We start from the raw sequence: 16,984 nt of genomic DNA, 5'->3' as shown, positions 1-16,984 counted from the left end.
TTCTCATCCATACCTCACACTTGGTCCAGTGAAAATCTATCCCTCTATTGAGGCTCACTCCACACACCATTGAGATAACAAAAGTTTTTCTGTTTTCACCATGAAAATTCAGTGAATTCTTCTCACATCCATAGAATTATCAAGTATTCATTCTTCTGAGGACATGACTCTCACCTCCATTGATTAAGAATATGATGAGATGAAAAATGAGGCCTGATGAAACTATTCCAGGATGGGGGAAGGGGAATCAAGGAAAATGATGGAGGGGGTGAATTCAACTATGATATATTGTAAGAAATTTTGTAAATGTTACAATGTACCCCCCAGTTCAACTAACAAAAATAAGTTATATAAAATTAGAAAAAAGAATATGATGATCAGAATAACATTTTAATCTGTCTTTAATTTCTAGAATGCCTGAAACTCAAAAGGTTTTATGTAAATATTTACTGAATTTCAGGAGCTGCACCTGAGTTTTCAAGTTTGGCACCAATAAAATTCCATTGATTTTTCTATGCCTTAATGTATTAATCTCTGTAATTAGGATTTGTTTTTATTTTATTCTTGCAAAAGATTTACATGTCTCAGAGAAAAGATAAGTAAGATTTCTACGACTGGTCATAGAATATAGAAGACAAAATAGAACATCATTATCATCATAGGAAGCACATAATGCAGAAATGTGATTCATATTCTCTGATTCCTTTTGTTTCTCTGAAATTATACTTGTATAATTTCTACTTATGTCGTATAAATATCACTCTACTATAATGATACATGACCATGTTTATTATAGGAGTTGTTGAAAAAAATTATTTATTTAAAAGCAAAACAATACAACAAGAAGAAATTTAATATTTGACACCCTAGACAAGGGCAGTGGGAAAAAAAACCTCTCCTCAAAAGCCTGTAGTTTGATGAAATTCACAATTAATTTGGAAGAAATTGGCAATCATTAGTAGCAGAGATCTTCTTTTTTCCTCCTTGTCTCTATAAAGATATGGTAGGAGTGGTGATAAATGTTTTGAAACATCTGCCTCATGGGGAAAGAAAGAAGGGATGAAAAGCCGCAGTGTACAATAGCCAACATGTGCCACAGATTAATAGGTAAACTGCTAGAGCAGGACTTTGGGGAGTTGATGTTTTCCTAGCTTGGGATTTTAATTAGGGCTATAAGTGCAAAGCCAACACTTGAAGAAAATAGAGGACACAAACCAAATTTGCAAGTTTGCATCTTAGAATATTTTCAGAATGGCAAGGGAATGACTAAAATTCAATCAGAAAGTTTACTACAGGAATTCTGTGGTGCTGAGGAGAGAGAATCAGCATTGCTTCTGTTCAGAGTATTTTCAGCAGCTTTATAACATTGAATCTTAACAAAAGAATGTGAGGAGGCTTTTACTTTCTGCTTTATAGATGATGCGGCAGGATAAATTACTTGGTTAAATATGTACAGTGAGTATTGTATTCAGGGCTTTTCTTGTTTCCTGACCCAGGAACATACTCAAGTTTACTCAAGTGATAACAGGGATCCAAAATTGGAGTTTTTTCTGATTGACAAGGCAGCTATACATAGCCTCATAGATGTACATTGAGAGAGCTCTGTAGATGGAAGACAGGGTGTCTGAGGCAACTTAAAATTGGAATTTTGTTGAGACAGGGCGGTCCTGTTTTATGAAGTAAATATAAGAGTATGTCTCCTGTTCTATGCGAGTATGATTGTTACCACAGTGGTTACTGATGCCTGCTGCTGCTGTTGTTATTCTTTCTTTAAGATTTCCATAAATAAAGCTAATCCATGGACAATAAGGCCCCCCTTGTCTACAGCAGCATGAGTTTTCACATGCATGTGCCACAGTTGTCAACTTCTTTCTCTCTTAATTTGAATTTCTGAGAGAAATTATCTCAACAGAACAGGCAATCTTTGATTCAATTGTTTTGCCCCATGCTGTATCTTAGGCTTCTCATGAGCGGGTGAAGGGGCTCCCTTTGGGTCTGGTGTGCCTAGCTGAGGCCTGGAGGAGGCTTGCAGGAAACAGAAAGAAATGTGAGTGGCGCTCACCAAAAACAGTGCCAGATAATTTTGTTCAGCAGTGGCTGATACAAGTTCATTAATAGAATTTATAAGAATTTAAAAGTGTCTCCAATAGACATGTTTAATATGCTTCATTTACTGATACAAGCAAGATATCAAATTTTATGTGCTTTATGTTAAAAATTGGAAATGTGAATTTTTATATAAAATAGATCATAAAGATAACACCAGTGATCCTTATATGAATCAGTAGAGGTCATCTAGTTTTTTCTTTTATTTTTTTAGATAGTTTTTAAAAGAGTGTAATAATTATCATGATCAATTATTATTATATTGGGGGTCAATAATTACATATTTTATGTAGCTTATACATATAATATTGCTTCTCTATTTTATATTTATATTTTTGTCACATGTTATACATTTCATTTATTTTACACAATCTCTTTTATGTTTTCTGACATTAAATATGCTATTCATATAAAAATACTACTATCTTAAATTACACAATACCAAATACAAGAAAATATTTATTTAATGTCTAATATTAAAGACAATTTGCATGGGTGTATATATGCACACATGGTTTTGGGAAATCTAATATTTCCGCAACAGATTTGCTAACTTCCCCCTGCTTTAGCTCCATCTTTCCTTCTTCGGAGTTAAAGTATGCTTTTCATTGAGAAACTGTCTAGGTTTGTTGTTGCTTTAAACTTTGTTTATTGTGTTAGTCTGGGTTTTTCAAGAACCAGACACCAAAATGGCATTTAAATGTATAAAGATTTCATTAGAAGAAAGACTTTAATCAGACAAAACCAGGAGGGAGCTGGAAAGGCTCAGAGAACTTTTGGAATTCTGCCATGAGTGAGAAAAAAAAGTGAAGGAAGTTTGAATGGAAGCACTTTAGATTGCTATGCGTTCTAAAAATAAAGGTTTGGTGAGGTTATCTGAGTATCCTTTAGAAAAAATAAGCATCAAATGAGTTCAGTTTTTCACAGAAATAGAACTTCCGTTTTTTAAATAGATCTTTTCTTTCTTTTAAATAAAGACCTTTATTAAAAAATATATATATATTTGGCATAGATATATATATTTGGCATATATGTATGCCAAATGATCCCCCTAGAGGCATGGAAGAATTAGCTGTCCTTCTAATAGCTTGTTCCAAACACTGTCTTACTGATAAAAGTTACAAGAGCTTTTTACTCCTGTAAGATGTTAACAAAATGACTATCATGTGACTTCATTTCCATATTGCTGCTAAGACAGTCTAGCTCCTCAGTAAAACCCTACTTTTGTTTCGTTTCTTTTTTTTTTTTCTATTATAGGCAGGAAAAAGAATATCAAACAATCTGTTAATAAGCATTTGGTGAAGTGTAATGAATACAGTCTAATTCACTAATTGAGGCTCATTCCACAACTCTCCACTAATAAGCATCTTAATGTGCTTAACTGCAAGTGTCCAAAATAGTTATTGAGATGTGTAGAAATTTCCCATTCTGTATGTGGAAGTTTTGGTAATGTTGCAGTTTGATTAATTGAGAGAAAATGTTTCACTAACAATGAAGAAAATGTAAAAGCAGAAAAATCATACAATTACGTCTTCTAAAATGAACTAACTGGAAAATAAAGTGTGTTTAAAATAACTTTTGATGCAGTAGTATACTGGCTTTGGTTTCTGTGTGATGACAAGCAAATCTAATATTGAGAATTCTTCTGATTAACTTGTTTAAGGATATAACAAATACATTTTTCAACTTCTTATTAAAGTCAGAAAAGACAAAGTTATGCATTTTGGTTTCAACTCTGCCAATCTCTTGCATTTGTGCTACTTTACCCCTTACTCTTTCTTCTCATTCTTAAGAAGAAGAAAACCATAGAGTATTTTGTGTGGCCACCAAGACAGTGTGAGTTTGGGTATTTATTTCTACCACAGTCAGATTGGGTGAAGAGACACCTCAGAAATTTAATTACACAAAAGGAAATTTTATCATATTTCCTGACCTATAGCTAGCATAGCACATTCATACATTTCCTAATGAATGTCCAAACCAAGCCAGTGACCTCTATGTGTGAATCCACTGGCTTCTGGTGTTAGAGAGCTAACATAATGCTGGGAACATGGCACTGACATGGTGTTAGTGAACCTCAGTTTTCTGGGTTTATATTTCCATCAATGAGTGATGGAAGATAAAGTGTCTATGAGAAATAAAGTTTTGTGAGTTTATTGGCAGGTTCTTCCTACAGGTTTATTTCAGACCATCATCACTGGGATAGACCCTGCAGATTTTTGATGTAATCTCATTTCATTCCTGACAGTGAAAACCTAAGAGTATGAGAACCTAAGAGTTCTCAGAGGATAAAAACAGTAACTATTACTTAGTAAATTTTTAGTATGGGTCTGGCATTGTTCTTGTCATCACTCATCCAATTTTTTGATCCTATTTGGCAGATGAAGTAACTATACTTCCATGTGTTCAACAAATTTACCTGAATCCCTCCATGAAAGAGAGGAGTTTAAAACTGAGGTTTCAATCCCAGACTCTAGACCCTGTGGTCTAAACAGAATTAGTTTAAAGAAGTACTTGTCAGAGAATAATCTCAGACCAGCCACATTAGATTATCTGGAAATTTTCTAGAGATGAAAATTGTCAGGGTCATCTACTGAGTTACAGGCAGAGCCCAGCAATTCGAAAGCTCCATGGAATGTTTGAAGGTGCACATAAGTCTGAGAACCACTGTTGTACAGCATTATTTCTAGGCTCCTGCTCATAGTTCTTCCTCTTAAAGGATACACACTGAAGTTCTCAGACATCCAGATAGGTGACTCACTACTATCTCTATGAAGAATACTGTCCATTTCAGAGACTGCCTGATGTGGCTTGTTGGGAAAATCTCATTTTACCGATAAAACATAATGATCTCTAACTTACATAATGACTCCTATCAATCATGTTAACAACTTCAGCAAAAGGTTATTTTGGTAATTTATCTGTATCAGCTGCCTCTCATTGTGATCAAGACATTTAGAGATATAGTTGCAAATGTGAGATTAAAACAATTTGGAGAACGTGATTAACAAAGTAATGAAATTGTCCTCTAAACTGAGGCTGAAGAAGCAACGTCTTTGGTTGCAGAATGTATCCTAGAATTTTTCAGAGTAGAGCAAAGATACCTGAAATATCCTCTAGTACACGCGATCTTCAAGTCCAAGAACAGTACATACTTACAGACTCCAGGAATTTCATTTATTCAACAAAATAGGAATGTATGCAGACATGAATCTTGAGTTTAAAGTACGTTAAAGTGCATTTGTGATTGTGTAAGAGGCAGTTATCTGAAGAACACTCCACCAAAACTAGACAATCCACTCCCAGATTCACAAAAGCTATTTTTTCACCACATTGCGATGTGGTTAAAAGATGACAGATTCTGCCAGAATTTGAACTTAAGATTTTCAGTTGCTCTCATATGACCAAGAGAGAATTGCTATATCTTTCTTAATCACTGTTTATTTCTTTAGAAAATTAGACTTGTGATAACTTCCTCATTGAGGTGCTATGATTATGCAAAACATTTATGAAACAGCCATACAATTTGCTTTGTTTTTCTTCCCCATATTCCCTTCCCAGCTATTACAATAAAATCTAAGTACTTCTTATAACTTTATCATTAAGATTTATAGCCTTAAACCTGAGTTAAAAAAGGACCTAGAAATTTCAGATGTGCAAAATATTATAGATACTATGAGGATACATAATTTTTCATTCAACTACATAATGGTTAGGATAAAATGAAGTCCATCGTTAATATCCAAAAAATGAATTACTTACCAGCTAGAATAAAGTTGTCGTGATCTAAGTTGGCTTCATAAATCAGTTGTATTTTGAGCTGCTGAAAAAAAAATGCTGTTGAAGTATTCTGAGGAAAATAAAGGGTAAAATTAAAGTTGGTGGGAGAATAGACAATTTGAGTTAGAATCCCCTAATTCTATGTGGGAAAAGGAATGCATTAGTATGATGCAATTAGCACCACCAGTGTTTCAGTAAATATTTGGGGACTAGAAATCTACTTAGTGTTGTCAATGGATGTATGAAAAACACTATGCCTAGCTCAGAATCTAAGAGGGGAGAGAAGGTAAATCCACGAGGAGTAATTACTCATTAAGCAGTATTTTCCTGTAAGCACTCACTTAGGTAGTAGTTTATATTATGTAGGTTAGCTAGAAAATATGTTTTCCCAAATTTTTGAGTATGTAAATTATAGCCCATGGGAGACCCCTGGAGAATCATTAACACACAGGTTACCTACAGAAGGCTGTGACACAGCCTTTACGTTGGCCTGGCCTACGCGTCCTAGCTTTGAAACCAGAAGGCTCCAGTTTATTTCCCAGAGCTCCTTCAACTGAGACTTTGTTTTCCTTTAATTTCTTGAAATCATCTTTGATAAAATGTATCGTCTATAGTACAGCTCAAAAGTTTGGCAACAGCTATTGCTGCCCACAGTGTAGATAGTGATATCAAGTTTTCCTGTTATTGGTTTTATAAATGCATAGGTTCAAGGTGAGGTCTGTCAGATCTTTCCATCCTGTGAGGTGTTTCTTTTTTTCATGAGAGGTTTATATTGTGGGGGTCATCTAATTTTAGAAGTTTAAGGGGATTTGGTGTGAGGTTCTAAATTGAGAGTGCATGAATATTATATTATCACACAACACTTTTATTTAAGCATTTGACATTCAGTAATGAGCATTGCTTTGAATAATTATTATACTGGTAGTTATAAAATGATAAATTTTGAAAAGCTTTATCATTCTTTATAGAAATTCCTGTATGACATTTTTATCCCCCCCAAAGATTACTCATTTCTGCCTCTTTATTTTTGATAACTGATTTTGAATAGGAACATGAATATGTGTAATCCAGTACAGTTAGGAAATTGTTCAAGATTTAAACAATGGAAGGATAGATTCTTTTTTTTGAACTCAAGCTCTCACGCTTGGAAGATAGGTGCTCCTACCACTTGAGCCACTCCACCAGCCCTTTGGAAGGACAGATTCTTAAGCAGATGCTGTCCTTTTGACTTAGCTCTATTTTCTCTTGTGTATGACCTACTTTCTGACATAGTAAATTTGCCCCCATCTTTGTTTACTGCACATAATCCTTGAAGTTCTCCATCCTCTAGTTACAGCAAGAGCTGAGTTTAGCATAGTTCCTTCCTTCCTTCTTTCCTTTTATTTTTTTCTTTTTCAGGATATGTTGTGGGTTTTGGAATAACAAGTTCCATACTCACCATTAAGTCTATTACTCAGAATTCCTCAAATTTAATATTTTTTAAGATCTAATGTAAGAGTTAGTAATTGCAGATCATTTTCCCATGTAAACAGTATGCTTTTTAAATGTGTAGTTTCACATCTGTTTTTATAGCTGCTTTTAAATATGACTTCTCATCTATGATTACCCAGGATGGTAATTCTTACCTCTCATCTGTATTCAATACTATTTCCTTGCATTTTTTTTGTCAGTTTTATTCTTCTCTTCAATTCTTTCTGAGGTATTTTCAGTTGATTGTACTTAACATTGGGGGCCACGACTTATTTTTTCTTTATTTGTAATGTTTTTTATTATTTTTCCTTCACCTTTAATTTTTTTGTTGTTGCTAAGTTTTTCTGATTTTTCCTTTCATCTTTCTCATTTTTAGCCTTTCCTCTGAAATGGTGAAAATGTGGCTCGTTTTTTTACTCTTTTGAAGGCATATTGAAAGGCATTTAGCTTGAGTTGATAGTCTGATAAAGTTCAATCCTGCTTTGAGGTTGAGCATTTTTAGTAAGAAATTTTTTCCTCAAATAAATAAACATTTTTTTGAGATTGTCTTATGATTTAGCCCATGCTGGCCTTGAACCATTCAGTTGGCCTCCCAAGTGCTGCAATGCAAGCATGTTTCATAATGGCCAGCTGAAATGTTTTGTATTTAAATGTTTGATCCTCTTGTAGCAAAGTGTGGCAGTACATGTGATTAGGATGTTTATAGTAAATATGATTAGAAATCTTTTATTAAATTTTAAATGTTATATATTATCCTGGAAAAGTAGCAGCAATTTTTTGATCATATTATTATCATACTGGGGGAACATTATGACATTTACAGAAGTGCTTACAATATCTTAGTTAAATTCACCCCCCATCACTCTCTTTTATCCCCTATTCTTTGGCTAGTTTCAACTAGTCTCCATTTTTCCACTTTTATACATAAGTACATAGTATTTCCACCATATTCATCCTCCTGCACCCACACTTTAAATTGCATATTGACTGAGTGAAGAATGTGGGTGGCTTACTAGATTTCTTAGAGTAAGAGCACCTTTTTCTGTTGGCAGTGAAGTGCAAATCCTTTAAGGAATGATCCATTTTCAAGAAGACTGAGTGTGTCTTTAATTCTCTTTCCCTCTCTCCTTTTCTCTCTCTCTCTCTCTTCATTACTAAGTCCACAACTAACTCTCCATTCTAAACTTACTCTTAATAAAAAGCCCTGCCTATCTATTTTTTTCTGTTCCCACACATTTTCTGGCTACGTTCTCCTAATTTCACAATATCAAGGGCTACCATGCACTAGCTTCAGGTATATTCTCATTATTTTCCCAATTAGTGTGGAATCTTTTTTCTTAAGGTGATTTCTTTCTGTGTTCTACAAAGATGGGCTTCTGTTGTTTTCTCTTCTTTGTAAACTTCCTACTTGAATCTCTTTTGGTATCAGTTCTGAAGCAGGATTTACCAAGCTTTCTGTATGTATTTCCCTATTCCTGGAAACTTAAAAATTGTAGGATTTATGGCAGGAGGAGGTGATTGGCTATTTTATTTTCTTTCCTTGTTGATTGGTAGCATTACTGGAATATGGACAGAGAAGTTCTAATTTAGCAATCCTCTGTTATCTTATAATTTATAAGATCTTCTTCTCTTTCATTTTTTTTCCCCACAAATGGCTCATGGATGGAAGAATAACCTGAGAGTGTGAATAATGTGTGTGTTTGTGTGTGGCATGAGTGTCTTAACATCAGCAAATCATCATGGAATAATGTATTTGAACTGAGTACTTTTCTATGCCTAAGGGACTGATTTCATTCCATCTATGGTATGAAGATTGATCACTGGCTAAGATCTCATTAACACAAGACTAAGAGAAACCACAGTAAATAAGTGAAGCATTTACATATAAGCACTTAGATTTATATGTGTCTGATGTAGTATAGCACATGTTAATGAATTTCATCAAAAGACACAGAATCAAAAACCCTGGAGAATATTTGCTACGTGACTTTCAGATTACGAATCATTTCAGTTGATAAGGGAACTTTTTCAGTGTCCAACAAAACTATGCCCAAGTTGATAATTATCAGGTACCCTTTTCTTTCCTTCCTTCCTTCCTTCCTTCCTTCCTTCTTTCTTCTTTGTTTTATGGCAGTACTGGGATTTGAACTCAAGGCTGTGCACTTGCTAGGCAGTTGCTCTATTATTTGAGACATGCCTCTAGTCCTCACTTTTATTTGGGAATTTTTCAATCATTTTAGAAAAATAGCAATGTTTTGCATTTTCAATACTATTATGTATTCTTCTTCCTTAGTGATAGCTTTCATTAACTTCTTTTCAACTTGGCCCACAACTGCTTCCAACATAAAAACAAAGTTTATAAATGAAGTGCCTGTACATTTCCAACTAAATCCTACTACCAGTTTAAAGCCAAGGAAGAGTCTAATGAACTTACTATGGTTAATAAAACAACTTCCTGGGTATAAATATACTGAGATATTAGCATAAAAGAAATGATACTGGAAAAATTAGAATTCTCATCATAGTCTTCTCAATTGGAAACAGTTCCAAACATTCCTTTAAGTTTTCATATCTGTGATGGAGATAAAACAGGTCCTGTCTAGAGGCTGGTAGTAGTGGATGGGAGGATGATATAAGGAAAAGGTGTAGAAGGATGAATATGATAGAAATATTATGTACTCATGCATGAAAATGGAAAAATGAGACCTGTTGAAACTATTCCAGGAATGGGAGGAAGGGGATAAAGGAGAATGATAGAGGGAGTGAAATGAACTGTTATTTTGTAAGAATTTTTGTAAATGTCACAATGTACCCTCAGTACAAAAATAAGATGATAATGTAAAAAAAAAAGAGAGATTTTATACCTGTGAATGTCCTCTTCTCAAACTCAGATGGTAGCATGCTTCTATTCATTGTCTTAGCACTGAATTATTTGCATTAGTGTTGTTATTTTTCCTTATTTGAAATGGCAATTCTACCCTTCTTTTTATTATTGGTTAGCTCTGGCCTTCTAGTGCCTTTAAGATTATATTTTGAGTACTGCCTTTCTGGTTAAAATCACTGACTTCTTACTCTCTATCATGACTTGGGTTCTGCCCTGATGAAACAGCCTTAAAATACTGCTCAAAAAATCTGTGCATGCTTAGATACGGGCAAATATCTAGGCAAATATCTAGTTAATCTCATTACCACAAGGAGATTAACTGCTACTGAGATCATTCTTTATGTGCCAGTGGGAACCCCAAAATAATTGATATATTCAAAATTCATTAAATATTTGGTAACTATCTGCCATGTCAGGGGAATCTCTTATCAGGGAAATTCAATGGTTACTAAAATGATAGTCTCTCCCTGTGCAGAGATTTTAGTTTCATAAAAGGACAAGTCAACAAGAGAACTTTTATGCAAAGGACATTCAAATTACTAAGGTAAATGTAGAGCCCCCACCACCCAACAAACACACACATAGAAAACATCTCAGTTGAGAACAAAAGATGAGCTGAAGCTGTAATGATTTAATGATGAAAAATTGGGACTCAAATTGTTTCTGCCAACTTCAGTTAATTGGGCCACCCCTGATAAGAATCTAAGTAACTGTAAAACAGAGAAAAGTCATCCCTATGAATCAATACTCATACTCCTGATCTAGACATATTCTTGGGTATAGCAAATAATACTCATGGAAAATCCAATTAAAAGAACTGAATTATGACAAATACTGTCTTTTTGCAGTAATATGTAGACAGTGAATGGAGATAATTTATAAAGAACAGTTAAGGATACATAGAACAAAGGAAAGAACCATGGAAAATCATTCCTATTGCATCACTATTTTGGGTTAGGCACCAGCAGGATATAAAATTACTTTCTTTAGTTCATAGAGTTGCAGAGTAAGAGGAATCATCTTAATGAATCACAGATGAAACATATATCCAGATCTTCTGTACTTGGATGAGATTCCCATTATAAGATCCTATACATAACCTGATGGAAGTGATGGAGGTTTTGGAGGATGTAGTTGTACTTTTGCATTAGGAGTAAATCATTTGTCACTAAAGGATGGACTGTACTGATAAAAAATGACTCCAAATTCTTTGCGAATCGTTCCATTAAAAGGAGAAAACTAATTCCTTTTCCTTTGAATTTGGAGTGAGATTTTTGACATAGTTGGCCTATAGAATATAGCAGTAATGACACTATGGGATAATTGGAAAATCACTCTGAGGAATCTAGAGGCCAAGTCACAATTCTAAACTCCTGAGACCAACATGCTACATAGAGGAAGGCAGGAAAACCTGTTATATGGAACAGGCTGTCAAAGGCAGAAGATGCTAAGCAACTGAAAAGAAAAACAAATCTAGGATTCTACAAAATGAAATATATTACATTTACAGACAGAATCATATCTTGGGTGGCAGCAAAACAGCAGGATCCCCACATCTGAAGACAAGAGGAAGGAGTTTATATAAGCAAGACAAAGGTGGCCTGTGGCCAACGAAAATGTTCATAGTACTGCCAAAAAACTCTTAACACATACAATACCAGTTATGAGACAGTTTTTAGCAGTGCTTGGCACACAATGTTTCAGTGACTATCCTAGTGACAGTGACTTTGTTTATCCTACAGTGTTTGGAATGTGTGACTGGAATAGTCTCCTGACAGGTAAGGTAGTGGTTACAACAAAGACAAGTTATAATCATGTCCCTAACAGAGAGAGAGAGAGAGAGAGAGAGAGAGAGAGACAGAGACAGAGACAGACAAAGACAGAGAGAAACAGAGACAGAGTGAGATAATTCTGTCTCCTTGTGCATGTGTTGGATATATGTACAAAGAAGTCTACTTCATAATTCCAAGCTCAGCACAAATAAGAGAAAGAAAAAAATAAGTAATTCAAATGATAGCCATAATTAAAGACACAAACATATGGAGCCAGTTAATCAAAACAAGTCATATCCAGAAATTTGAATAGCCTAGTAGAGGACCCCATTCAATTTAGAGCACAGATAAGATCTGTCTCTGAAACTCTGGTTAGAACCATGAGTTATAAAATCCTGAGTACAGGAGAAAAACTGAAACCATTCCCTCTAAAATCAGGAACCAGACAAAGATGCCCACTATCTCCACTCCTATTCAACATAGTACTGGAATTCCTAGCCAGAGCAATTAGACAAGAAGAAGGAATAAAAGGAATACAAATAGGTAAAGAAACTGTCAAAATATCCCTATTTGCAGATGACATGATCCTATACCTTAAAGACCCAAAAAACTCTACTCAGAAGCTTCTAGACATCATCAATAGCTATAGCAAGGTAGCAGGATATAAAATCAACATAGAAAAATCATTAGCATTTCTATACACTAATAATGAGCAAACTGAAAAAGAATACATGAAAACAATTCCATTTACAATAGCCTCAAAAAAAATCAAATACCTAGGTGTAAACCTAACAAAAGATGTGAACAACCTCTACAAGGAAAACTATAAACTTCTGAAGAAAGAGATTGAGGAAGACTGTAGAAAGTGGAGAGATCTCCCATGCTCATGGATTGGTAGAATCAACATAGTAAAAATGTCGATACAACCTAAAGTAATCTACATGTTTAATGCAATTCCCATCAAAATTCCAATGACATTCATTAAAGAGATTGAAAAATCTACCGTGAAATTTATATGGAAACACAGGAAGCCACGAATAGCCAAGGCAAAACTCAGTCAAAAGAACAATGCAGGAGGTATCACAATACCTGACTTCAAACTATATTACAAAGCAGTAGCAATAAAAACAGCATGGTACTGGCACAAAAACAGACATGAAGACCAGTGGAACAGAATAGAGGACCCAGATATGAAGCCACACAACTATAACCAACTTGTCTTTGACAAAGGAGCTAAAAATACACGATGGAGAAATAGCAGCCTCTTCAACAAAAACTGCTGGGAAAACTGGTTAGCAGTCTGCAAAAAACTGAAACTAGATTCATGTATATCACCCTATACCAATATTAACTCAAAATGGATCAAGGATCTTAATATCAGACCACAAACTCTAAAGTTGATACAGGAAAGAGTAGGAAATACTCTGGAATTAGTAGGTATAGGTAAGAACTTTCTCAACGAAACCCCAGCAGCACAGCAACTAAGAGATAGCATAGATAAGTGGGACCTCATAAAGCTAAAAAGCTTCTGTTCATCAAAAGAAATGGTCTCTAAACTGAAGTGAACACCCACAGAGTGGGAGAAAATATTTGCCAACTATACATCAGACAAAGGACTGATAACCAGAATATATAGGGAACTTAAAAAACTAAATTTTCCCAAAACTAATGAACCAATAAAGAAATGGGCAAGTGAACTAAACAGAACTTTCTCAAAAGAAGAAATTCAAATGGCCAAAAAACACATGAAAAAATGCTCACCATCTCTAGCCATAAAGGAAATGCAAATTAAAACCACACTAAGATTCCACCTCACCCGTGTTAGAATAGCCATCATCAGCAACACCACCAACAACAGGTGTTGGCGAGGATGCGGGGAAAAAGGAGCCCTCATACACTGTTGGTGGGAATGTAAACTAGTACAACCACTCTGGAAAAAAATTTGGAGGCTACTTAAAAAGGTAGACATTGATCTACCATTTGATCCAGCAATATCACTCTTGGGGATATACCCAAAAGACTGTGACACAGGTTACTCCAGAGGCACCTGCATACCCATGTTTATTGTGGCACTATTCTCAATAGCCAAGTTATGGAAACAGCCAAGATGCCCCACCACTGACGAATGGATTAAGAAAATGTGGTATCTATATATAATAGAATTTTATGCAGCCATGAAGAAGAACAAAATGTTATCATTCACTGGTAAATGAATGGAATTGGAGAACATCATTCTGAGTGAGATTAGCCTGGCCCAAAAGACCAAAAATCAAGGGCAAACACAACAATGGGATTGGACTTTGAGCACATGAAAAAAGCGAGAGCACACAAGAGCAGAAACCATAAAAGCAACTGAGGCCAATAGTAAAAGGGGACCAGGAACTAGAGAAAAGGTTAGATCAAAAAGAATTAACCTAGAAGGTAACACACATGCACAGGAAATCAATGTGATTCAATGCCCTGTATAGCTATCCTTATCTCAACCAGCAAAAACCCTTGTACCTTCCTATTATTGCTTATACTCTCTCTACATCAAAATTAGAAATAAGGGCAAAATAGTTTCTGCTGGGTATTGAGGGGGTAGGGGGGAGAGGGAGGGGGTGGAGTGGTGGAGTGGTTGGTAGAGAAATGACTCAAGCCTTGTATGCACATATGAATAATTAAATTTAAAAAAAAAAGACACTTGTCCTAGAAACAAAACAAACAAACAAACAAACAAACAAAAAAATCCTGAGTACACTAAAATAATTACATTTTGCACTAAGTTTAGGGGAGATTAGAATTGCAAAAGCAGACACTACCATCCATTAAATATCTCCAAGTAGATATTGTTCTATGAGCCTAAAGATGTAGAGAAATCACTATGCTAAGAGATACAGATGTGCAAGTCATCAAGACATAACTAATAATAAAGTGATGGTAGTAGATGAAATAGCCCACACATTGTGAGCAGGAAAAAAGCAGTAAAAATGATACTAGAAGTATAGACCAATAGATATAAGCATTTTATTAATCTGTTAGAAAGATTTGTTGATATGATATCTGTAGGGACAGGGGATTTTTTATCTCGAAGAATCACAAATTATTGTAAAGAGAAATAATGCTTGAATGTAGTTTGAAGGTTAAGTGCGAATTCACTGAACAAAATACTGTGGGGCAATGCAGCAGCTTCCTAGCAATGCTGTAGAAAGGATGTTTGGTGTTTTGGCACATGTCTTATAATTTAGTTCTTATCAACAGAAATAAAACTTAAGTAACCCATGTCATTTTGGGGCCAGAATTTTAATAAGTGCATTTTTTATTGTCCATTGTCTGTATCTTGGTTAGAAGCAAAACCTGAGAGCTTGAAGAGTAAAATAGGCCTTCTAGATCCTGAATCACCATATGGAGATAAGTCATGAGCTCACCAGGAACATCCTCATTTCAAAGTTCCAAAACTAAAAAATAAAATTCGTTTTGGTTAATGCTTATATTAAGAACACCTACCAATATCCTTTCCTGTCACTGTACTTAGAGTATTAAAGAAATGTGGGAAAGAAGGATTGAGTTTGGAGGGATCCAATGTGAAAGTACTACGTGACCTGACTAAATCTAACAAATATTCTTAAACAAAAATGCCAGTGAATTGGCAACATGAAAATTCTCTTTTGAGATGTAAATACAGAAAAGCATTTGATTTTCTGTGATCTCAGTTTACCTCCCCAACAACTCAGAGCATCATTCTTTCAGTCTTTTTACATAAATTTGCAGTCTCTGTCTATGTCATTTTTCTCTCACTCTATCTCTATCATTTCTTTGCAGAGAGCATGTATACAGGAGATGGTAAGATAGAGAAATATCATTTTTAAAATACAAGAAAACATAGTGAATTTATAATATTAACAGGTTTTTGAAGTATAGAGAAGTCGCATTGAGTGGTAAAATAATAGCATATTTTTTCTGTCACAGAGCATATTAGTGCGTGTCTCACACTGTGAAGAAATGGAGTGAAATGTAACCATTTGATATCTCTATTGTATGTGTGTTGGTGTGTATAAAGGAAGAAAAGGAGAAGACCTTCAAGTACCTTTGCTATATTTTCTACAATGGGACATATTACATAACTACTTCTTGTTGAACTGTAATTATAACAATGCCACCTTTATAAACATGAATTCAAGGGAAACTAATTACGCGCTGACAATAAGCAAATAGTATTCTCTTAATTAGATCTTCTTCTATTGGAAATCCTGCTTTGTTCCTGCTACTTCAGTGTGAATGACATTTGAATCATAACAGTGTCTCACAGAATGGTCTTTCAGGGATGAAAAAGACAGGCGCAATGTCACAGTCAATGAATACCTTTTCATATCTTTGCTAATCTGAAGTCAATGAAATGCAGTCCCTAAAACAGCTGCTTTTGTTGATTTGTATACTAGCATAATTACAGCAGAAATTCTTTAGATTGCACATTTTTAGTATTCCTATATTTTGATAGTTCTTTTGTCACTTATTATTTTTTACATAGCTTGTTACTATCTTATAGTTGGAATGCTTGAAGATGCTTCTGATTAGAAATCCAGAGGTCAATGCAGTATGATGGCTTATCAGTTCTGGATCCATCTCAAACTAAAGTTAGTCAATCTCTGACTCTCTGTCTCTCTCTCTCTTCTTCCTCCCCCCTCCCTGCCTCCATCATATCTTCTCCATTTTTCTCTCCCCTCAGCCCATATAATATCTCTAGCCAGCACATATATATTTAAAGAACTGAGTGAAGAGAAAGATCTTTGAGGTCACATGTTGTATGAGCTGCAGCAATGGGAAAGAAGAGTAGGATGAATTTCATGGAGATTATTCATTCACTAGAAACCTCGAACCCATGAAACAGCCTCCTAAAACACATGTAGAGATGGTTGTAATAGATATGTAAGGGCCATGCATGTTCCTTGCATCATAGATATGTATTTACTCATGAGACCAGGAAGCAAAATTA

At 34.9% G+C, this 16,984-nt stretch overlaps 1 long non-coding RNA gene across 2 annotated transcripts in view; it reads right to left on the bottom strand.

Annotated features, from left to right (window-relative positions):
• LOC141417190 (uncharacterized) overlaps positions 1-16,984 on the bottom strand; it is a 216,193-nt gene that overhangs the window by 123,338 nt on the left and 75,871 nt on the right. Inside the window, exon 3 of one of the 2 annotated variants that reach the window (XR_012441778.1) lies at positions 5,869-5,929. This is a non-coding gene — a long non-coding RNA (uncharacterized lncRNA). The remainder of the gene's footprint in view (positions 1-5,868; positions 5,930-16,984) is intronic. The other variant, XR_012441779.1, reaches the window with a different exon arrangement.

Source organism: Castor canadensis, chromosome 15 (genome assembly GCF_047511655.1).
Source record: "Castor canadensis chromosome 15, mCasCan1.hap1v2, whole genome shotgun sequence".
NCBI lineage: Eukaryota > Metazoa > Chordata > Mammalia > Rodentia > Castoridae > Castor > Castor canadensis.
This window is presented reverse-complemented; position numbering and strand designations above follow the sequence as displayed.